General features: G+C 47.6%; 1 protein-coding gene and 1 pseudogene across 2 annotated transcripts in view; both read left to right on the top strand.

The window, feature by feature from the left end:
* Nucleotides 1-23,902, top strand: part of LOC147096368 (zinc-binding protein A33-like) — a 766,539-nt gene that overhangs the window by 240,239 nt on the left and 502,398 nt on the right. The window lies entirely within an intron of this gene.
* LOC147096375 (zinc-binding protein A33-like) lies at nucleotides 620-10,989 on the top strand (annotated as a pseudogene). Its single transcript, XR_015074897.1, has 6 exons — nucleotides 620-1,101; nucleotides 1,192-1,287; nucleotides 1,381-1,614; nucleotides 3,240-3,262; nucleotides 3,362-3,477; nucleotides 8,268-10,989. The product of XR_015074897.1 is annotated as a zinc-binding protein A33-like (transcript).

Below are 23,902 nucleotides of genomic sequence, written 5' to 3' on the forward strand. Positions count from 1 at the left end.
TTTTCATTGCTGCTTGTGGGAGCTTGCTGTGCTCAATTGGCTGATGTGTTTCGCTAAATTACAACAATGTCTACACTTCAAAAGTACTTCGTGGGCTTTAAAGCACTTTGGGTCGTCCTGGGATTGTGAAAGGCGCTATATAAATGCAATTATTTCTTTCTGCCAGATAAAATCGATCCTCAATGCTTCAATCCCTCTAAAGATCGTCTCTGTACCTGTCATCTAAAGTCACTCCTTGACATTTGTGGCACTTTGTGTTTCAGGGTGAGCGGCTGCAATCATTAACACAATTCAGTTTATGGATCTCTATCACACACTGTGTGTCACCAGAGGGTTTGTAGTCGGCAGTGAGTTCAGTCTGGAGCAAAGTGCCCTGGAATCTCGATCCCCGCCCATCTCCGCCTCCTCCCTCCCTCTCTCTCCCTCCCCCCACTGTCAACACTCCCGGAACCTTCACCCTCCCGGCCAGGGTTCAATTATTCCCCTCCGTGCTCTAACCCTGTTTGTCCTTCACACTGCTCTAGGTTGTGTCTCCCTGTGTAAAAGTCGACAGGACATAGACGAGTATTTAACAATAATTCCTGAGTATTGCAGTGAACTTCATCGGGAAATCGCTGAACTGAGGCTGTTCGGCAGCAGAAAAACATCGAAACTGAAAGCGGTTTGAATCAGGAAGTGCTGAGGGTGAACATGGCTTCCAGACAACAGGCCGAGAGTTGGACCGAGGATTTAATTTGTCCCATTTGTCTTGATTTCTTCACCGATCCGGTTTCACTGGAGTGTGGGCACTACTTCTGCCGCTCCTGTATCACACAGTGTTGGGAAAAGAAGAGGATAAAATCCTGCCCGGAATGTAGAGAGGAGTTTCCGGAAAGAAACCTCAAGGACAATCGGGTCTTAGCGAATCTGGCCGAGAAAGCTCGAAAATTAACCCTGAATCCGAAAGAGAAGGAAAGTAAACTTCACTGTGAGGAACATCAGGAAGAACTGAAGCTGTTTTGTGAAACTGACAAGAAATTGATCTGTGTGATTTGTAGAGATGCGCGGGAACACAGAGAGCACCGCTTCATGCCCATTAAAGAAGCTATTGGAATCTACAAGGTAAAAAGGAACAGATTTGATCACCTGATTATTTCATCACATTTTCATGGTCTAACACTTTTATTCTGTGATTTTCTCTCCCAATCCCAGGATCAGGTGAAATCTTCCTTAGACTCTCTCACAAGGGAGAAATCGGTGGTTCTAGAAACGGAATTAAAACAGAAACAGCAGATTTCCGCAGTTAGGGTAAGGGCTCCCTGTGCTGATTTTCTGGGATCTCGGTTAGTTTTGTTCCCTTTATCGCGGTACATTAATTATGTTTCACATTTCATTTGGTAGGAACAGTCGAGCAGTCTGCAGACCCGCATCACATCCGAGTTCGCTAAAATGCACCAGATTTTCAGTGAGAAAGAGCAGCGTTTAATCAGAGATCTCAGGGAACAAGAGGGGGAGATTCTAAAAACAATGGAGAAAAACCTCCGAGAAATTCAAGGGAATTTAAATTCTATTCAGGAGAAGCTCGCAAAGTTGCAGAAACAGATGGAGCAAAAAGACGGGCTGACATTTCTGAAGGTGAGGATTATATTGCGGGTCAGTTCAGTGAAACTTCACACAGTCACAAAATAACCGATGATAACTGAAATAAATGCAGCATTTGCTGAATAATTCGAAACTGATTTAAACCGATTGTTTTGTCTATTCCGGGGCGGTTCTGTTGTTGTCACCAAACTAACCGGCTCCCACACTGTCTGCAGATTCCCGGGAATACCTGCGACCTCCCGGGAATGGGTTGTCCTGATCTTGATATTTTGCTTCTAATTATTTCCGTGTTGCGCAAGTTTACTATATTCCTGGCACTCAGATAGTAATCCAGTTACAGTTCCATGTTGTGAGTGTGTGGGTGTGTCTGGTGCGGTGGGTGTGAGAGTCACTGTGTCTGTGAGTGACACTGATGTTGAGTTCCAGTATCTGACACACAAATCAGGCTTTTCAACTACTTACAATCATAGAATCCCACAGCACAAAAGGCCCATTGTGCCTGTGCCAGCTCTTTGAAAGAGCTGTGCAATTAGACCCACTCCCCCTGCTCTTTCCCCATAGCCCTGCAATTTTTCCTTTTCAAGTATATTTCCAATTCCATTTTGTAAATAGTTATTAATTCTACTTCCTGTCATTCAGTGCATTCCAGATTATAGAAACATGGAAAAATAGGAGCAAGAGTAGGCCATTTGGCCCTTCGAGCCTGCGCCGCCATTCAATATGATCATGGCTGATCCTCTATCTCAATATCATATTCCCGCTCTCTCCCCATACCCGTCGATGCCTTGAGTCACTGTTAAAAAATCCCCATTCTCATTTTTTTGCCTAATTTTCTTAAAAATGTTTGAATGTGATCCCCCAGGTCTCTCTGTTCCTGCATCCCATTTAAAATTGTAACATAGAAACATAGAAGATAGGAGCAGGAGTAGGCCATTCGGCCCCTTCGAGCCTGCTCCGCCATTCAATGAGATCATGGCTGATCATCCAAATTCAGTACCCTGTCCCTGCCTTCTCCCCATATCCCTTGATCCCTTTAGCCTCAAGAAATATATCCAACTCTTTCTTGAATATATTTAATGAACTGGCCTCCACTGCCCTCTGTGGCAGAGAATTCCACAGGTTCACCACTTTCTGGGTGAAGAAATTCCTCCTCATTTCAGTCCTAAATGGCTTACCCCTTATCCTTAGACTATGACCCCTGGTTCTGGACTCCCCGGCCATCGGAAACATCCTTCCTGCATCTAGTCTGTCCAGACCTGACAGAATTTTATAGGTTTTGATGAGATCCCCTCTCAATCTTCTAAACTCCAGTGAGTATAAGCCCAATCGACACAATCTCTCCTCATACGTCATTCCTGCCATCCCAGGTATCAGCCTGGTGAATCTTCGCTGCACTCCCTCCATGGCAAGAACGTCCTTCCTCAGGTAAGGTGACCAAAACTGCACACAATACTCAAGGTGCGGTCTCACCAAGGCCCTGTACAACTGTACCATTTAGTTTATTTTGCCTCTCCTCATTCTTCCTTCCAAAATGCATCACTTCACACTTCTCTGTGTTAAATTCTACCTGCCCTGTGTCTGCTCATTTCACCAGCCTTTCTGTGTCCTCCTGAAGTCTTTTACTATCCTCCTCACTGTTTGTGTTTTATTTATTTCAGGAGGAAGCTTGTCGGAAGAGGAGGTAGGACATGCTCTTTACTGAAACTCTGCACAGTTTGGTAAAATAACTCAGAAAAATGTTAAATATCGATTTATAACATCATCTGTTCAATATTTACAGGATTAGTGATGACAGGCGAATACTGTCTGTAGCAGATGGCGCCCTGTCTATTGGAAAGTTCAACGGCCCTTTACAGTACACAGCGTGGAGAGAAATGATAGACGCCATTAACCCCAGTAAAGCTCTTATATTCCTTTTCCTGATTTATAAATCCAGATGAGAAGAGACTGAACTGGCTCCCGAACCGCAGATTAAATGATCACTGAGGTCCGGGTCTAGTCTGGAAGTCAGGAGTCTTTGCTCTGGATAAGGGAGGGCTTGGGGTGATCTTATTGAATTATTCAAGATCCTAAACCGCAGAGAAGATAAACATCCACAGGTTTAACACAGTCACAGAGTCTACAACAAAGTAGGGATAGTCTCAAATTGAGAAAAGGGAGGGTGAAAAGGCAGTTTGGATTGAGCGAGGTTGGGTTTTTGAGTGACCCCATTGATCGGGCAGGCAGTGAGTCAGTGAGCCCACTGCTCGCTCCATGAAATTGGTCAGAGACCCAATCCATTCTCAGGGTTGGGCTTCAGTACAATATTGCTGGTGAGTTGCCCACGGACTTGGAGCATGGGAAGGTGCTCGGTGATCCTTGAGGGTGGAGGCGGGAGACAGGAAATCGGCCAAATCCTCCCTGGAGGCAAGTGAGCAGGAGCTGTTTAAAGGTGGGCGGAGTGGGTTGGGACGGTGGGTGGGGATGTACAGGAGAATACGCTGGGCGGCTGGAAAACCAAGGATTGACCAGCAGCAGACAGGATAATTCAGGCACCTCCTGACCACAGAGAAACTGTTACGAAAGAGGGGAAAAAGAGCGTGTTTTGATATCACGCCTTTCACGACCTCAGGACGTCCCAAAGCGCTTTACAGCCAATGAAGAGTTTTTAAAGTGTAGCCACTGTTGTAATGTAGGAAACACCACAACCAATTTCTGCACAGCAAGCTCCCACAAACAGCAATGTGATAATGACCAGATGACCAGTTTTGGTGATGTTGGTTGAGGGACAAATATTGCCCAGGACACCGGAGAGAACGAACTCCTTGCGCTGGATTCCTATTTCGCGGCTGCGACACCATATCCCGGCGGGCATTGGTGGGAACCAGGTGGGAAGCACTGCGTGTGATTTTTGCCTCATTACTGCTCCGTTTACACTTTAAATCCGGGCGATAGTGAGACGTAAATCACTCCCAAATACTTTATGCGGAGGGTATGGAAAGTAAGGGAGGCAGAGTTGTCAGAGGGTATCAGCAGCTTCAAGAGAGAGTTTGATAAGAAGCTGGCAAAAAACTGTAAACCCAAATAGGACTGAGCTGCCTGGGCTTGGAGAGTGGGATTGTGAGGGCTGAGGAGAGGGGAGGTCTAATTTGGACACCCTGCCCTATTGGACACCCTGCCCTATATCACAGTAGAAAATACACTTCAAAAGTAATACATTGTGTGAAGTGCTTTGAGACATTTGTCAGGAACATTAGAAATGTCAGTTTCTCCTTCAAATGTAATTGCAGTGTATTTATTTCCAACACATCCCTTATGCTGGACTCTGTTTTACCTGTGAAATATTTCACTCTCAACAGTACTTTCCTTGTGGCCTTTGAAAACAGCTGCTTAAACCCAAGTTTAGAACCACGCTAGAAAGTCATCGCATCACCTTTGAAAGCAGCTTCACACAGTGACACTAATCCCATCATCACTCACTTCCACCTAGACTCTCACCCACTTTCTCTGATCTGCTTTGAGTTATTCACAGTTCTTACTTCAGTTCTTAAATTCACATCAATGTGATATTTTATACCAATATTCCTACTGGATAAAACATCAACATTCGGTTCAATGTTTGGTATTTTTATTTTTATTCTCTCGCTGCATTATTCTCTTTATTTTACATATCCATGGTGCAAGTAACCAATCAGAACCCAGGCTGCCTGTCTTACTGGGATTGTATTCTCTGCTGGACTCACCTCCTGCTCCATTGACCCCATTCCCACTAAACTGCTGCCCACCCAACTTCTCTTCCTGGTTTCATGCTAGCTCACATTGTAAATGGTTCCCTCTCCTCACGTCCTATCCAGCTCCTTTTCAAATCCAATGTCATCACAGCCTTCCTCAAAATTACCCACCCTCTATCCCTCTGTCCTTGCACTTGATCTCCAACCTTACTTTCTTCTACAAAGTACTTGAACGTGCGGTCACTTCTGAAATCCCTGGCCATTTTCCCACAACTGCATGTTTGAACCACACTAACCATATTTTCATCCCTGTCATCATAGCCCCAAAGTGTCCCTAATAAAGGTCACAAATGACACGCTCTGTGACAGTGAGTATAGCGCATTTTCCCTCCTCATCCTCCTGGAGCTCTCTGCAAACATTGACCATTCTCCTCCAATGTCTCTCCTCAATTGTCCTACTCAGTGGGACTGCCTTTACTTGGTTCACATTTACCTATTTGATCGTAGCCGGAGTATCTCCAGCAATGGCTTCTCTTCCCACCCCCGCACGGCACCCCAGGAGATTCTCAAGTATTTATTCTTGGTCTTCTTCTCTCACTGATCTACATGTTGCCACTTGTCAACCTCATCCACAGAAACAGGCTCAGTTTCCAGATGTACACCGATGGTACCCAGCTCTACCTCTCCACCACCTCTCTTGACCCCTCCACCGCCAGTGTGTTGTCCAACAGATTATCTGGAATCCAGTTATGGAGGAGCCAGAATTTTTTCCAGTTAAACATTGTGAAGATTTAAGCCATCAGTTTGGAAATTGTCAACAACTCTGCATCCTGGCCACCAACTCCACCCCCTCCTTGGCCACTGTCTCAGGCTGAACCAGACCCTTGCTGTTCTATTCAATCTGGAATTGCACTGCTGATTGTGATCAATCTAAGAGTGTCTGGGACTTTGTCTCCAGTACATGGTGTATCCTGTCTCTCCCATTTCCTCTGTTGAGCTTTTTAATTTAGTTTCCCTCGGTTGTTTTTGGTTCTCTCTTCCTTTCTGCAGCAGTTCCCTCCTCATTGTTTTCTCTTTACCTTTTTCCTTCTCTTCTCTCTATTCTCCTGCTGTCGGTACTTTCCCCCTCTCCACACATCGACAGCGCTGATTAGTGGTGTGTGGGTCACACCTCCAGAGAGAGATTGCGGGTAAAATTAGTCTGGGTGGTAACACAAAATGGGCGATAGTGAATCAGTGGCCCATTTTACATTGTGCCCAATATTAATTCCCATTGAAGTTAATGGAAACGAATATTGAGGGAGCGCGATACGAGCTGCTGATTGACTGTCACCTAAAACAGTCCAAGACCAATTTCACCCACTGTGTCTCCAGGACACATTAGAGCTTCTGTCACCGATTCCTTGTTAATTTTCAAAGGCCCTTGATGGACTCTGCAGGCACTGAGAATAGCGGGAGACTGGGGCTGCAGAGTTCCTCACAGTGGCTCAAGATCAGAGCAGGATGGCAGAGGCGAAAGAAAGCTCAGAAAACCAGCAACTAACTCCCCACCACCTCCGCCCCCAGTCTCCCCTCCCACTCACCCTCTCTGTCTCCCATCCCCCTCTCCCCTTCCCCCCTCTCTCCTCACCCCCTCTCCTCCCCCCCCAGTCTTCTCTCCCCTCCCCCTTTCTCTCCCTTCCCTCTTTCTTCCAGCCCCTCCCCCTCTATCCTCCTCCCCTCCCCCTCTCTCTCCTCCCCATCCCCTCTCTCCCCACCCCCACCCCTCCCCCCTCTCCCCCATCCCACTCTCTGTCCTCCCCTCTTGCTCCGCTCCCCTCCCCTCACCCTACCCTCCCTCTCCCCTCTGCCCCCCACTCTCTCCCCTTTATCGGCTCCCTCTCCCCTCCTCCCGCCCCTTTCGCTCCCCTCCCCCTCTCTCCTCCCACTCCTCCTCTCTCTCCCCTTTGCCGCTCTCTCTCCTCCTCTCCTCCTCTTCCTCCCCTCCCCCTATCCTCCCCTCCCCCCTGCCCCCCACTCTCTCCCCTCTGCCGGCTCCCTCTCCCCCTCCCCCCACTCCCCTCCCCTCCCGCTCTCTCTCTCCCCTCCTCCCCGCTCTCTCTCCCTTTCCCCTCCCTCTCTCCCCTCCCTCTCACCCCACCCCCTCCCCCTCTCACTCCCCACTCCCTCCCCATCCCTCCCCCTCTCCCTATCCTCCCCTCCCTCTATCCTCCCCTCCCCCCTCTCCCCTCTGTCACCCCCTCTCTCTCCACTCCATCTCCTCCTCTCCTCCTCTCCCCCTCTTCTCCACTCCCCCTCACTCTCCACCCCTCCAACTCTCTCTCCCCTCCCGCGGTCTCTCCCCGCCCACTCCCTCTCCTCCCCCTCGCTGTCCCCCTCTCCCTCCCATCCCCCTCCCTCTCCGCCCACCCCTCTCTCCCCTCCCACTCCCTCGCCTCTCCCCCACTCAGCTCCGTTCCTCCTCTCTGCCTCCTGCTCCCCCTCCCATCCCCGTTCTCTCCCCTCCCCTTCCCCTCACTCCCCCCTCCAACGCTCTCTCCCCTCAACCTCCCCCTCTGTCCCCTCCCGCTCTCTCTCCCCACCCCTTATCCCCCCTCCCCTCGTGCTCCCCCTCTCCCCACCCCTCCCACTCTCTCCCCTCCCGCTTGCTGTCCCCTCCCCTGCCCCTCTCCCAACTCCCCCCTCTCTTCCCTCCCCCGCTCTCTCCTCTCCCTCTCTCTCTCCCCACTCCCCCTCCCCATCTCTCCCCCCGTCACTCTTTCCTCCACCTCTCTCTCCCCTCCCCTCTCTCTCTGTTTCTACCCATCACCCTCTCCTCCCCCCCCCACCCCCCCACGCCGGGTGTAAATCCTGGAGTGGCAGCAGATTCCCTGAATACAACCCAGAGCCCGAGTGGGCACTTTAAAAAGGAAAGAGTTTGAATAAATCACAGCAAGAAACTAAATCACTGACTGTGTTATTTTAACTTTCCCCCAGCTCCAGCCTCTCTGACTTTGGATACGAACACAGCGAATCCCAAGCTCATCCTGTCTGGGGACCGGACCAGTGTGAGAGACGGAGGCAAAGTGCAGCCGCTCCCTGACACCCCAGAGAGGTTTGATTCCTGGGCCTGTGTCCTGGGATCGAAGGGATTCACATCAGGGAGACATTACTGGGAGGTGGAGGTGGGGAACAAGACTCGGTGGTTTCTGGGAGTGGCCCGAGAGTCTGCCGGGAGGAAAGGGCTTTTCGACATGGAACCTGAGACTGGATATTGGGCTGTGAGGCTGCTTCCCAGAAGTGGCTACGTTGCCCTCACCTCCCCCTCCAAGACGCTCCTCACCCCGAGTGTGAATCCCCGGAAGATCGGGGTGTACCTGGACTATGAGGGCGGACAGGTGACATTTTACAATGCGGACAACATGTCCCATCTCCACACTTTCACCCACACTTTCACTGAGAGAATCTTTCCCTTCTTCAATCCGGGATGGAATGTCAATGGGAAAAACTCTGCCCCGCTGACAATCTGCGGGGTTAAAGGTCACTAAGAGGTCCATCCCATAATTTCACCCTGCCTCCTGCCAGCTGCAAACTGATGGGCGTCGGTCTCAGTCACAGGTGGTGCGGATGGTCCAAATGTCACCTGAGGTCAGGGCGGCTACAACCCAGTGACAATGTCTTGTTGGTGAGATTTGTTTGTTTAATCGGTGCAGGGGAACAAACTCGTGGCAACTGCTCCAGAGACTCCTGTAAAATTAAATAAAATCCTCAAGAACATCGAGAATCATCGGGACCCAGAGACAGAGGAGAATTAAAACACGGGCAGAAATACACCAAGGGAACCAGAGACTCCAGCTGGGAAGTTAAAGGTAAAGAGGGGCAGGGGAGAGGAACTAGGGTGAGATAGAACACCAGTGGGAAGGGCATGACAAAGGGACCATCCGAGACACGGCAAATTAAATAATACCCGAGGGACGGAAAAAGTAAAAGGTTCACCAGATAGAAGTGAAATCAAAAGGGAACAGGAGGGAGTATCAGAAACATGGGAAAACCCAGGGGATGGAAATGATCAGAACATTCAAGCGTGTGGAGTGTTTAGAATAGAGAGTGGACAAGGTCATCACCTGTGGAGAGAGAAGACAGGTTAACATTCCGGGAATACACCCTGCATCGGAACTGGGAACTGAAAGATCAGCAAGGGCCTGTGTAGGGCTGGGGAATAGAAGGAGGGGGAGAGAAGAAACAAATGGATGGTGAATTGTAGAGAGGAACTGACTGGGTGGAATGAGCTGTGAGCTGCAGGAACCCGGTGACCTTCCTGCCTGTAATGTTGCTCCGCAGGCGGAAGGTGGCGCTACATGGCGGTGTTTGAGATGAATTAGTGCAACACCTCTGCTGCCCAGCGCTGTTATTAAACTGCACCATAGAAGCGGCATTTATTAAACACACAGCGATTCGGGGCTTAATTACATCCCAGAAGCATGAACTAAACGTGTTGTTTGTTTTATTTGCACCTTGCTCCAGACTCTGGATCCTTACAATTCCCATCCCGAACTGAGCGGGCCGATTTTAAGAGCCCCCGCCTGGTGTAACCGGAGTGATGGAGACCAGAATTGGACCCAATGCTCCAGCTGGGGCTGAACCCATGTTGTATATCAGTGTTTTATTTATCCCTCAACCAGTATTAGTAAAACAAAATCAGATTGCTGTTTGTGGGAGCTTGCTGTGCAAGAACTGTGTGGCGTTTCTTACATTACAACAGTGACTACATTTCAAAAGTACTCGAGGAACAGCACCTCATCTTCCGATTAGGCACTTTACAGCCTTCTGGACTCAATGATCATAACCTCGGCCCCGATTATATTTTTATATATTTTTATCCACACCTTTGGTTTGTGCCTTTTCCTTTCTTTTCTCTCCCCATGGCAGCTGTCTCTCACTCTGCCAGCGCATTTCACACTTCATCTAGAGCCATCTTTTGTCTCTTTTACCTGTCCTATTACCAGCTCGTCTCGTCTTGAATGCCTCTTAATGTCTCTCCACCTCCCAGACCTTCCCTTTTGTTCTTTCATCCCCTCCCCCATTTCCCAGCCCCCAAACTGGCCTTTTAATCTGTTTAATTTCCTGCCTTTTTCTCTCAGTTCTGATGAAGGGTTTCGACCTGAAACATTGACTCTGTTTCTCTCTCCACGGATGTTGCCTGGCCTGCTGAGTTTTTCCAGCGTTTTCTGTTGTTGCTTCAAAAGCACTTCATTGGCTGTAAAGTGCTTTGGGCGTCCTGAGGCTGTGAAAGGCACTATATAAATGCAAGTCTGTCTGTCTTTCATATTCAGATCAACCTCATATTTTAAAGTTGCATCTGTGTTTCAGAGTTTGAAGAGCTGGCTTTAAATGTTACATCCTGCAGAGTTTAATAGAAAACAAAGTATATCATTGTAACCAAGTATTGAAAGTGTTTGATAAATTGTAAAGTGCTGTCTCCCTGTAACCTGCACACAGAAATAAAAGTACCTGCTTCATCTGTCTGCAGAGTCTGTGTCTAAATCAGAAGGTGGTGTCAGAATTGCCGAGCACTGCTTGGTGTGTTTACTGAGACACACAGACCAGGGAGGGTCCAGGCTGGATTGCTGGTGAGACACACTATCTGAAGCAGAGTGACAGTGGAGGTGCAGAGATGGGCCTTAGCATCCCAGGGTTCGGGGTGGGGAAGGATCAGCCAGGGGGCCTGTTTCTCCCGCTATCTAGTGACTTGGCATTGGGTGGATCCTTGTTGAGAATGGGCCCGGCTTATTTTCCAGAGCTCATTACCTGCTGACACTCAGTTTCTAGGCTGACACAGGAACAGGAGTAGGCCATTCAGCCCCTCAAGCCTCTTCCGCCATTTATAAGATATTGGTTGGTCTGCATCTTAACTCCAATTTCACTTGGGTATAAAAGGCAACATCTCAAAGTTTGCAGAAGACACAAAAGTCAGACAGGCAGTAAACAGTGAGGAGGATAGTAATACATTTCAGGAGGATATAGACAGACTGGTGAAATGGGCAGACACATGGCCGATGCAATTCAACATAGTGTGAAATGATGCATTTCGGTAGGAAGAATGGGGAGAGGCAATATAACATAAATGGTCCAATTTTAAACGGGGTGCAGGAAGAGAGAGACCTGGGGGTGTTTGTACAGAAATCTGTGAAGGTGGCAGGACAAGGTGAGATGGCTGCTAAATAATAGACAGTATCCTGAGCTTTATAAACAGAGTCATAGATTACAATAGCAAGGAAGTTATGCTGAACCTTCCTAAATCAGTGGTTTGGCCCCAGCTGGAGTATTGTGTCCAATTCTGGGAAATACAGTTTACTGGGGTGGTACCAGGGATGGGGGACTTCAGTTACATGGAGGGACTAGTGATGCTGAGTTTTTTCTCCTTAGACCAGAGAAGGTTAAGGGGAGATTTCACAGAGGTGGTCAAAATCATGAAGGGTTCTGATAGAGTAAATAACGAGAAACTGTTTCCAGTGGGCTAAGGGTCGGTAACCAGAGAGCACAGAGTGAAGGTAATTGGCAAAAGAATCAGGGGCGAGATGAGGAACAACCTATTTACAGGAGAGGTTAGTGTTTGGAATGCACTGCCTGATAGGGTGGTGGATACAGATTCAATGGTCGCCCTCAAAAGGGAATTGGATAAATACCTGAAGGGAACAGTATGGGCTGTGGGGAAAGGGCAGTGGAGTGGGATTAATTGTTTCGCTCTTTCAAAGAGCCGGAACAGGCACGAAGGGCCGAGTGACCTCCTGCTGTGCTGTGTGATTCTGTGATTCTGTGGTTCTGTGAAATATTGACCCAGACACTGGGGAGAACTCCAAGGATGCCTGAAAATGGCCCGACACAATTGGGCGCCGGACGTTGGTCCCCAAATCTGTCCCTCACTGCGCCCATTTTACCCCCACAAACCGGGACAATGAGGTCCAATTTCTACCCCATTAACCACAAGCACAGAGTCAACTTCCACATCAACCATACAAAACCCTCCACTAACACCATCAACTCCAAGGCTGTTATATACCCGAAGAACATTAAATCCTGGAGGCATTTATCCTCTGAGCCAGTGGGGGCCTTCCCCCTCCCCCTCCCCCTCCAGGGCCATCACTGTCCTTGTGAACCTTCAGAGACAGTCACCGCTTCTTGGGCCTTTTTTAATGGGGATTCTTTCCTGCAGCACTGATATCCTGCCAGCAGGTGCTGGCGGTGCACTTTGTGACAAGGAAAGACTTGCAATCAAACAGTGTCTCAACCCAGCCCAGAAACTCACTGCACCCGCAGTGCATTACTCGCAAGTGCAGTAGCCGTGGTTAGCGAGGAAAATGCAGCAGTCATTTTACACACAGCAAGATCCCACAGAGAGCCAATGAGATGAATGACCAGTTAATCTCTCTTTGGCGGTGCTGGTTGAGGGAGGAATGTTGGCCCGGACACCGGGAGAACTGCCCGGCTCCTCTTTGCCGCGGGATCTGAATCACCCACTTGAGGCAGACGCGGCCTTGGATTAACATCTCACCTGAAGGGCAGCCCCTCTGCCCATTAGCAGACTGAGCTAGTTGTGGGAACAGGAGTGGGCCATTCAGCCCCTGGAGAGTTTTTCCACCTTTCAATGAGATCGGGGCTGATCTGCACCTCAACTCCATTTACCCGCCTTAGCTCCAAAGATCAAACCTTCCTCACAAACAGTGGACATAAGAACATAAGAAATAGGAGCAGGAGTCGGCCATTTGGCTCTTCGAGCCTGCTCCGCCATTCAATAAGATCATGGCTGATCTTCTACCTCATCTCCACTTTCCTGCCCTATCCCCATATCCCTGGATTCCCTTAAAAACCAAAAATCTATGGATCTCTGTCTTGATTATACTCAACGACTGAGCCTCCACAGCCCTCTGGGGTAGAGAATTCCAAAGATTCACCACCCTCTGAGTGAAGAAATTTCTCCTCATCTCAGTCCTAAATGGCCGACCCCTTATTCTGAGACTGTGACCCCTGGTTCTAGACTCCCCAGCCAGGGGAAACATCCTCCCTGCATCTAACCTGTCAAGCCCTGTAAGAATTGTGTATGTTTCAATGAGATCACGTCTCATTCTTCTAAACTCTAGAGAATATAGGCCTAGTCTATTCAGTCTCTGCACATAGGACAAGCCGCCCATCCCAGGAATCAGTCTGGTGAACCTTCGTTGCACTCCCTCTATGTCCACTATATCCTTACATAGGTAAGGAGACCAAAACTGTACACAATACTCCAGGTGAGGCCTCACCAGGGCCCTATATAATTGCAGTAAGACGTCGTTACTCTTATACTCAAATCCTCTTGTATTAAATGCCAACATACCATTTGCTTTCCTAATTGCTTGCTGTACCTGCATGTTAAATTTCAGTGATTCATGTACAAGGACATCCAGGTCCCTCTGAACACCAATATTTCCCAATCTCTCACCATTTGAAAATTACTCTGATTTTCTAATTTTCCTACAAAGTGGATAACTTCACATTTCTCCACGTTATATTCGATTTGTCATGTTCTTGCCCACTCACTTAGCCTGTCTATATCCCCTTGAAGCCTCTTTGCATCCTCCTCACAACTTACACTCCCACCTAGCTTTGTATGGACAACCATCCACCGCCTCAGAACCGCTCATGGTCGATGCTGCCACCTTCTCCATAGATGGAAGATTAAAGCATCTCCATCCTGTGACTGTGGAGCTCCTAATCAGACCCTGGAGCACATCATTGAGTGCTGCCCGCAGAGGAAATTCACAGGCAGCCTACAAGATATCCGCTGTTACACCGGGAGCTTTGGCCTGGATATCTGCCTGAGATACTGACATCTGATTGGCTATTCTACTCCCATATGGGAGAAAGGAAGAAGAAGCTCCAATGCCCTGTATCCCACATCATAGAAGAATAGGGGGAAGGCAGCAGCAGCCAACTTCCTGGCACCATGGGTGGTTCTACTGCACAGGATGGGAGGAAAAAGACTGGGAGAGCTATAGTGATAGGGGATTCTATTGTAAGGGGAATAGATAGGCGTTTCTGCGGCCACAAACGAGACTCCAGGATGGTGTGTTGCCTCCCTGGTGCAAGGGTCAAGGATGTCTCAGGGAGGCTGCAGAACATTCTGGAAGGGGAGGGTGAACAGCCAGTTGTTGTGGTGCATATGGGTACCAACGATATAGGTAAAAAACGGGATTAGGTCCTAAAAGCTGAATATAGGGAGTTAGGAGGTAAATTAAAAAATAGAACCTCAAAGGTAGTAATCTCAGGATTGCTACCAGTGCCACGTGCTAGTCAGAGTAGAAATAGAAAGATATTTCAGATGAATACATAGCTAGAGGAATGGTGCAAAGGGGAGGGATTCAAATCCCTGGGACATTGGAACTGGTTCTGGGGAAGTTGGGGCCAGTACAAACTGGACGGTTTGCACCTGGGCGGGATCGGGACCAATGTCCTAGGGGGAGTGTTTGCTAGTGCTGTTGAGGAGGGTTTAAACTAAAATGGCAGGGGGTTGGGAACCTGTGCAGGGAGACAGAGGAAAGGGAAGCAAGGATAGAAAGAAAAGACAGGAAGTAGAAAAGCAAAAGTGGAATGCAGAGAAATTAAGGGTATAAATCAAACAGGGCTACAGTAAATAATAATTCTAAAAGGACTACGAGTGTTAAAAAAACAAGCCTGAAGGCTTTGTGTCTTAATGCGAGGAGCATTCGTAATAAGGTGGATGAATTAGCTGCGCAAATAGATGTAAACGGATATGATGTAATTGGAATTACTGAGACATGGCTTCAGGGTGACCAAGGCTGGAAATTCAACATCCAGGGGTATTCAATATTCAGGAAGGACAGGCAAAAAGGAAAAGGAGGTGGGGTAGCATTGCTGGTTAAAGAGGAGATTAACACAATTTTAAGGAAGAATATTGGCTCTGACGGTGTGGAATCTGTATGGGTAGAGCTGAGAAATACCAAGGGGCAGAAAACGTTAGTGGGAGTTGTACACAGACCCACAAACAGTAATGTTGAGGTTGGGGATGGCATTAAATGGGAAAGTAGAGACTCGTGCAATAAGGGCCCAGCAGTTATCATGGGTGACTTTAATCTACACATAGATTGGGCTAACCAAATTAGTAACAATAATGTGGAGGGGGAATTCCTAGAGTGTATACGGGATGGTTTCCTGGACCAATATGTCGAGGAACCAACTAGAGATCAGGCCATCTTAGACAGGGTATTATGTAATGAGAAAGGATTAATTAGCAATCTTGTGCAAGGCCCCGTGGGGAGGAGCGATCAAAATATGATAGAATTCTTCATTAAGATGGGGAGTGAAGTATTTGACTCAGAGACTAGGGTCCTGAATTTAAATAAAAGAAGCTATGATGGTATGAGGTGCGAGTTGGCTAGGATGGATTGGGGAATGTTACTTAAAGGGTTGACAGTGGATAGGCAATGGCAAACAGTTAAAGATCGCATGGAAGAATTACAGAATTTGTTCCTCCGTTTGGCATAAAAATAAATCAAAAAAGGTGACTCAACCGTGGGTAACAAGGGAAATTAGGGATAGCATAAGATCCAAGGAGTGGACATATAAATTGGCCAGAAAAAGCAGCAAACCCGAGGATTGGGAGCAGTTTAGGATTCAGCAAAGGAGGACAAAGGGATTAATTAAGAGGGGGAAATAGAATATGAGAGTAAGCTTTCAGGGAACATAAAAACTGACTGTTAAAGCTTCTATAGATATGTGAAGAGAAAAAGATTGGTGAAGTCAAGTGTAGGTCCCTTGCAGTCAGAATCAGGGGAATTTATAATGGGGAACAAAGAAATGGCAGACCAATTAAATACATACTTTGGTCCTGTCTTCACAAAAGAGGACACAAATAAACTTCCAGAAATGTCAGGGAACATGGGGTCTAATGAGAGGGAGGAATTGAATGAAATCAGTATTTGTAGGGAAATGGTGTTAGGGAAATTGACAGGATTGAAGGCCAATAAATCCCCAGGGCCTGATAATCTACATCCTAGGGTACTTAAGGAAGTGGCCCTAGAAATAGTAGATGCATTGCTGGTCATCTTCCAAAATTCTATAGACACTGGAATAGTTCCCATGTATTGGAGGGTAGCTAATGTAACCCCACTATTTAAAAAAGGTGGTAGAGAGAAAATGGGGAATTATAGACCAGTAAGCCTGATATCGGTAGTGGGGAAAATGCTAGATTCCATTATAAAAGATGTAATAGCAGAGCACTTGGAAAACAGTGACAGGATCGGACAAAGTCAACATGGATTTACAAAAGGTAAATCATGCTTGACTAATCTACTGGAATTTTTTGAGGATGTAAATGGTAGAATGCATAAGGGAGAACCAGTGGATGTGGTGTATTTGGACATTCGGTAGGCTTTCAATAAGGTCCCGCATAAGAGAGTGGCGTGCAAAGTTAAAGCACATGGGATTGGGGGTAAAGTACTGACTTGGATAGAGAACTGGTTGGCAGACAGGAAGCAAAGAGTTGGAATTAACGGGCCTTTTTCCGAGTGGCAGGCAGTGACTAGTGGGGTACCGCAGGGATCGGTCCTAGGACCCCAGCTATTCACAATATACATTAATGAACTAGACAAAGGAACTAGAAGTAATATCTCCAGGCTTGCAGACGACACAAAGCTGGGTGGGCGTGTGTGCTGTGAGGAGGATGCCGAGAAACTCCAGTATGATTTGGACAGGTTGGGTCATTGGGCAGATACATGGCAGATGCAGTATGATGTGGATAAATGCGAGGTTATCCACTTTGGTGGCAAAAACAGGAAGACAGATTATTATTTGAATGGCAATAGATTGGGAGAAGGGGAAGTGCAACTAGTCCTGGGTGTCCTTGTGCACCAGTCACTGAAGGTAAGCATGCAGGTGCAGCAAGTGGTTAAGAAGGCAAATGGTAAGTTGGCCTTCATAGTGAGGGGATTCAAGTACAGGAGCAAGGATGTCTTGCTGCAGTTGTACAGGGCTTTGGTGAGACCACACCTTGAGAATTGTGTGCAGTTTTGGTCGCCTTATCTGAGGAAGGATGTTCTTGCCGTGGAGGGAGTGTAGCGAAGAATCACCAGACTGATACCTGGGATGGCAGGAATGGCGTAGGGAGAGAGATTGGGTCGATCTTACTTATATTCACTAGAGTTTAGAAGAATGAGAGGGATCTCATTGAAACTTATAAAATGCTAACAGGACTAGACAGACTAGATGCAGGAAGGATGTTCCCGGTGGCGGGGGAGTCCAGAACCAGGGGTCACAGTCTAAGGATAAGGGGTAAGCCATTTAGGACTGAGATGAGGAGGAATTTCTTCACCCAGAGAGTGGTGAACCTGTGGAATTCTCTACCACAGAAGGCAGTTGAGGCCAATTCATTAAATATACTCAAGAAGGAGTTAGATATATTTCTAAAGGCTAAAGGGATCAAGGGATATGGGGGGAAAGCAGGGACAGGGTACTGAATTTGGATGATCAGCCATGATCGCATTAAATGGTGCAACAGGCTTGAGGGGCTGAATGGCCTACTCCTGCTCCTATCTTCTATGTTTCTATTTTAATAGAATCATAGAAATTTAGGAGGCCTTTCGACCCATCGTATCTGTGCCGGCTGAAAAGAGCTATCCAGCCTAATCACACTATCCATATCTTGCTCCATAGCTTTGTAGGTTACGGCACTTCAAGTGCATATGCTAGTACTTTTAAAATCTGTTGAAGGTTTCTGCCTCTACCACCCTTTGAGGCAGTGAGTTCCAGACCCCCACCACCCACTGGGTGAAAAAAGTTCTCATCAACGCCCGTCTAATCGTTCTACCAATTATGACCCCTGGTTATTGACGTCTGCTAGGGGAAATAGGTAATTCCTATCCACTCTATCTAGGCCCCTCATAATTTTATACACCTCAATCAAGCCTCCCCTCAGCCTCCTCTGTTCCAAAGAAAACAACCCCAACCTATTGCAGCGACAGTGTTTGTTTAGCAAGCTAATCTCCCCCAGAATCCACCTCCCTTGACAGCCTCACATTGGAAATTGTTGGGTGCTCCTGGGCTCAGAAGTACTGGGGGTTAAACCCAGGAGCTTCTCCTCCATCTCCACTCCAGCCCAAACTGAAGGAACAAAAAGACCTACGCAGGCGGCCAGGGACGTACCTTCCGTCAGCCTGCAATGAAACTCTTCCAGATGCAGCTGATTAATGGCGGCCGCAGCACCCACAATTCCCCGCGCCCCAGAAACCACCCTATCGAACGCGCTGATTTCCCCGCTGAGAGTGCGCATGCTCCCCGGGGTCGCGGGCCATGCTGGGAGCCTGGCTCCTGCCCTTTGTCCCGAGTCAGACTCGGTGGATCCGACTGAAGAAACCGGGAAGCGGCGGCTCGGATGGTGCGGCGCTCCACCCTGGATTTCCAAAATTCTATAGATTCTGGAACGGTTCCTGCAGATTGGAGGATAGCAAATGTAACCCCGCTATTTTAGAAAGGAGGGAGAGGGAAAACGGGGAACTACAGACCTGTTAGCGTCACATCAGTAGTTGGGAAAATGCTGGAATCTATTATAAAGGATGCAATAACTGGGCACTTAGAAACTAATAGTAAGATTGGGCAGAGTCAGCATGGATTTATGAAAGGGAAATCCTGTTTGACAAACCTATTGGAGTTCTTTGAGGATGTAACTAGTGGAGTAGACAAAGGGGGACCGATAGATGTGGTGTATCTGGATTTTCAGAAGGCCTTCAATAATGTCCCACAAGAGGTTGGTGAACAAAATTAGGGCACGTGGAATTGGGGGTAATATATTAGCATAGATTGAGAATTGGTTAACAGACAGAAAACAAAGAGTAGGATAAAGTGGTCTTTTTCAGGATGGCAGGCTGTGACTAGTGGGGTACCGCAAGGATCAGTACTTGGGCGCCAGCTATTCACAATCTATATCAATGATTTGGATGAGGGGACTAAAAGTAACATTTCCAAATTTGCTGATGATACAAAGCTAGGTGGCAGTGTCAGTTGTGAAGAGGCTTCAAGGGGATCTCGACAGGCTCAGTGAGTGAGCGAGAACATGGCAGATGGAATATAATGTGGATAAATGTGAAGTTATCCACTTTGGTAGAAAAAACAGAAAGGCAGAGTATTTCCTAAACGGTGAAAGATTGGGGAATGCAGATGCTCAAAGGAACCTAGGTGTCCTTGTACATGAGTCACTGAAAGTGAATGTGCAGGTGCAGCAAGCCATTAGGAAGGCAAATGGTATGCTGGCCTTCATTACAAGAGGATTTGAGTACAGGAGTAAAGTCTTACTCCAATTATACAGGGCCTTGGTGAGACCACACCTGGAGTACTGTGTACAATTTTGGCCTCCTTACCTATGGAAGGATATATTTGCCATAGAGGGAGTGCAACCAAGGTGCACGAGATTGATTCCTGGGATGGCGGGACTGTCGTATGAGAAGAGATTGAGTAAACTAGGCCTGTATTCTCTTGAATTCAGAAGAATGAGAGGGGATCTCATTGAAGCATACAAAATCATTACAGGGATAGATAGGGTGGATGCTGGGAGAATGTTTCCCTTGGCTGGGGAGCCTAGAACCAGGGGCCACAGCCTCAGAATAAAGGGTAGGCCATTCAGGACTGAGATGAGAAGAAATTTCTTCATACAGAGGGTGGTGAATTTTTGGAATTCTCTACCCCAGTGGGCTGTGGAGGCTCAGTCATTGGGTATATTCAAAACAGAAGTCGATAGATTTCTGACTAGTAAAGGCATCAAGCGATATGGCGATAGGGCCAGTGAATGGAGTTGAGGCAGAAGATCAGCCATGATCTCATTGAATGGCAGAGCAGGCTCGAAGGGCCGAATGGCCTACTCCTGCTCCTATTTCTTATGTTCTTATGTTCTATCCAGTCATTCCTCAAAGTTAAAATTCTCCAGTCTGGGCAACGTCCTCGTAAATCTCCTCTGTCCCCTCTGTAGTGCAATCACATCCTTCCTGTAATCTGGTGACCAGAACTGAAACGTTAACTCTGTCTCTCTCTCCACAGATGCTGAATACCCTCAGCATTTTCTGTTTTTATTTTATTGTTTTATACAGTTCAAGCATAACCTTCCTGCTCTTACATTATATGCCATGGCTAATAAAGGAAAGTATCCCATATGCCTTCTTAACCACCTTATCTATCTGTCCTGCTACCTTCAGGACAGTGGATAGGCAATGGCAAACATTCAAAGATCGAATGGATGAACTACAGAATTTGTTCATCACACTTTGGCATAAAAATAAAACAAAAACGGTGACTCAACCGTGGCTAACAAGGAAAATTAGGGATAGCATAAGATCCAAGGAGAGGACATATGAATTGGCCAGAAAAAGCAGTAAACCTGAGGATTGGGAGCTGTTTGGGATTCAACAAAGGAGGACAAAGGCATTAATTAAGAAGGGAAAATAGAATATGAAAGTAAGCTAGCAGGGAACATAAAAACTGACTGTAAAAGCTTTTATAGATATGTGAGGAGAAAAAGATTGGCGAAGTCAAGCGTAGGTCCCTTGCAGTCAGAATCAGGGGAATTTATAATGGGGAACAAAGAAATGGCAGACCAATTAAATACATACTTTAGTTCTGTCTTCACAAAGGAGGACACAAATAATCTCCCAGAGATGTCGGGGAACATAGGGTCTGATGAGAGGGAGGAATTGAAAGAAATCAGTATTTGTAGGGAAATGGTGTTAGGGAAATTGACGGGATTGAAGGCCGATAAATCCACAGGGCCTGATAATCTACATCCTAGGGTACTTAAGGAAGTGACCGTAGAAATAGTAGATGCATTGCTGGTCATCTTCCAAAATTCAACAGACTCTGGAACAGTACCCATGGATTGGAGGGTAGCTAATGTTACCCCACTATTCAAAAATGGTAGTAGAGAGAAAAAAGGGGAATTATAGACCGGTAAGCCTGACATCGGTAGTGGGGAAAATGCTAGAGTCCATTATAAAAGATGTAATAGCAGAGCACTTGGAAAACAGTGACAGGATCGGACAAAGTCAACATGGATTTACAAAAGGTAAATCGAGCTTGACTAATCTACTGGAATTTTTTGAGGATGTAACTGGTAAAATAGATAAGGGAGAACCAGTGGATGTGGCAGACAGAAAGCAAAGAGTTGGAATAAACGGGTCTTTTTCTGAGTGGCAGGCAGTGACTAGTGGGGTACCGCAGGGATCGGTCCTAGGACCCCAGATATTCACAATATATATTAATGATCTAGACAAGGGAACTAGATGTAATATCTCCAAATTTGCAGACAACACAAAGCTGGGTGTGTGTGTGCGCTGTGAGGAGGATGTCGAGAAACTCCAGATTGATTTGGACAGGTTGGGTGATTGGTCAGAAACATGGCTGATGCAATATATCGTGGATAAATGTGAGGTTATCCACTTTGCTGGCAAAAACAGGAAGGCAGATTATTATCTAAATGCAATAGATTGGGAGAAGGGGAAGTGCAATGAGACCTGGGTGTCCTTGTGCACCAGTCGCTGAAGGTAAGCATGCAGGTGCAGCAGGCGGTTAAGAAGGCAAATGGTATGTTAGCCTTCGTAGCGAGAGGGTTTGAGTACACGAACAAGGATGTCTTGCTGCAGTTGTACAGGGCCTTGTTGAGACCACATCTTGAGTATTGTGTGCAGTTTTGGTCACCTTATCTGAGGAAGGATGTTCTTGCCATGGAAGGATTTCAGTGAAGATTCACCAGGCTGATCCCTGGGATGGCAGGAATGACGTATGAGGAGAGATTGGGTTGATTGGGCTTGTACTCGCTAGAGTTTAGAAGAATGAGAGGTGATCTCATTGAAACGTATAAAATTCTAAAACGACTGGACAGATTAGATGCAGGAAGGATGTTCCCGATGGTCGGGGAGTCCAGAACCAGGGAACACAGTCTAAGGATAAAGTGTAGGCCATTTAGGACAGAAATGAGGAGGAATTTCTTCACCCAGAGAGTGGTGAGCCTGTGGAACTCATTACCACAGAAGGCGATGGAGGCCAGTTCATTAAATATAATCAAAAAGGAGTTGGATATATTTCTTAAGGCTAAAGGGATCAAGGGATATGGGGAGAAAGTAGGGACCGGGTACTGAATTTGGATGATCAACCATGATCGCATTGAATGGTGGAGCAGGCTCGAGGGGCCGAATGGCCTACTCCTGCTCCTTCTATGTTTCTATAGTGAGGAAGGAATCTGTAAACTGCAGGAAAATATCAATGGACTGGTGAGGTGAGCAGGAAAGTGGCAACTGGAACTCAATCCGGAGAAGTGTGAGGTAATGCATTTGGGGAGGGCTAACAAGGCAAGGGAATGCACAATAAATGGTAGGATACTGAGAAGTGTAGAGTGACAGAGCGACATTGGACTGCATGTCCGCGAGGGACTGAGGGACATTGGACTGCATGTCCGCAGATCCCTGAAACATAGAAATGCTCCCAAAATGTTCTCCAGCCGCTCTGAGACATCCTTGACCCTTGCACCAGGGAGGCAACACACCATCCTTGAGTCTCGTTTGCGGCTGCAGAAACACCTATCTATTCCCCTTACAATTGAGCTGTATAAATTTATGAGGGGCCTAGATAAAGTGGATAGAAAGGACCTATTTCCCTCAGCAGAGGGGTCAAAAACCAGGGGGCACAGATTTAAAGTAATTGGTGGAAGGTTTAGAGGGGATCTGAGGGGAAATTTCTTCACCCAGAGGGTTGTGGGGGTCTGGAACTCACTGCCTGAAAGGGCGGTAGAGGCAGAAACCCTAACCACATTTAAAAAGTACTTGGGTGTGCACTTGGGATGCTCTAACCTGCAGGGCTACGGACCAAGAGCTGGGAAGTGGGATTAGGCTGGATAGCTCTTTGTTGGCCGGCACGGACACGATGGGCCGAAATGGCCTCCTTCCGTGCTGTAACTTTCTATGATTCTATGAGTTCTGTTATCCGGGCATGGGGTGCATCACACGCTACCGTACAGGCCCAGCCTACAACGGCCCACTGAGAATTCTCCTTCATTTCACAGACGCTCTCTTGTTGCTTAAACTCAAAATCTTCAAAAGTGGTTTTCTTCGGCTGCAGAGAATGTAGGATTGTGTTCATTTTCTCCGGCCAATCCGCTTCCCCCGGGAGGAACCCGCCCCCGGGAGAGACCCGCCCCTTCACTGAGTGACAGTCTCTCCGGCCAATCCGCTTCCCCCGGGAGAGACCCGCCCCTTCACTGAATGACAGTCTCTCCGGCCAATCCGCTTCCCCCGGGAGAGACCCGCCCCCTCACTGAGTGACAGGCTCTCCGGCCAATCCACTTCCCCCGGGAGAGACCTGCCCCCTCACTGAGTGACAGGCTCTCCGGCCAATCCACTTCCCCTGGGAGAGACCCGCCCTCTCACTGAGTGACAGCCTCTCCGGCCAATCCACTTCCCCGGGAGAGACCCGCCCCCTCACTGAGTGACAGGCTCTCCGGCCAATCCACTTCCCCCGGGAGAGACCCGCCCCCTCACTGAGTGACAGGCTCTCCGGCCAATCCACTTCCCCCGGGAGAGACCCGCCCCCTCACTGAGTGACAGGCT

The sequence above is a fragment of the Somniosus microcephalus genome, unplaced genomic scaffold (genome assembly GCF_052327205.1).
Source record: "Somniosus microcephalus isolate GS21.2 unplaced genomic scaffold, FLI_Smic_1.0 unresolved_chr1, whole genome shotgun sequence".
Lineage (NCBI taxonomy): Eukaryota > Metazoa > Chordata > Chondrichthyes > Squaliformes > Somniosidae > Somniosus > Somniosus microcephalus.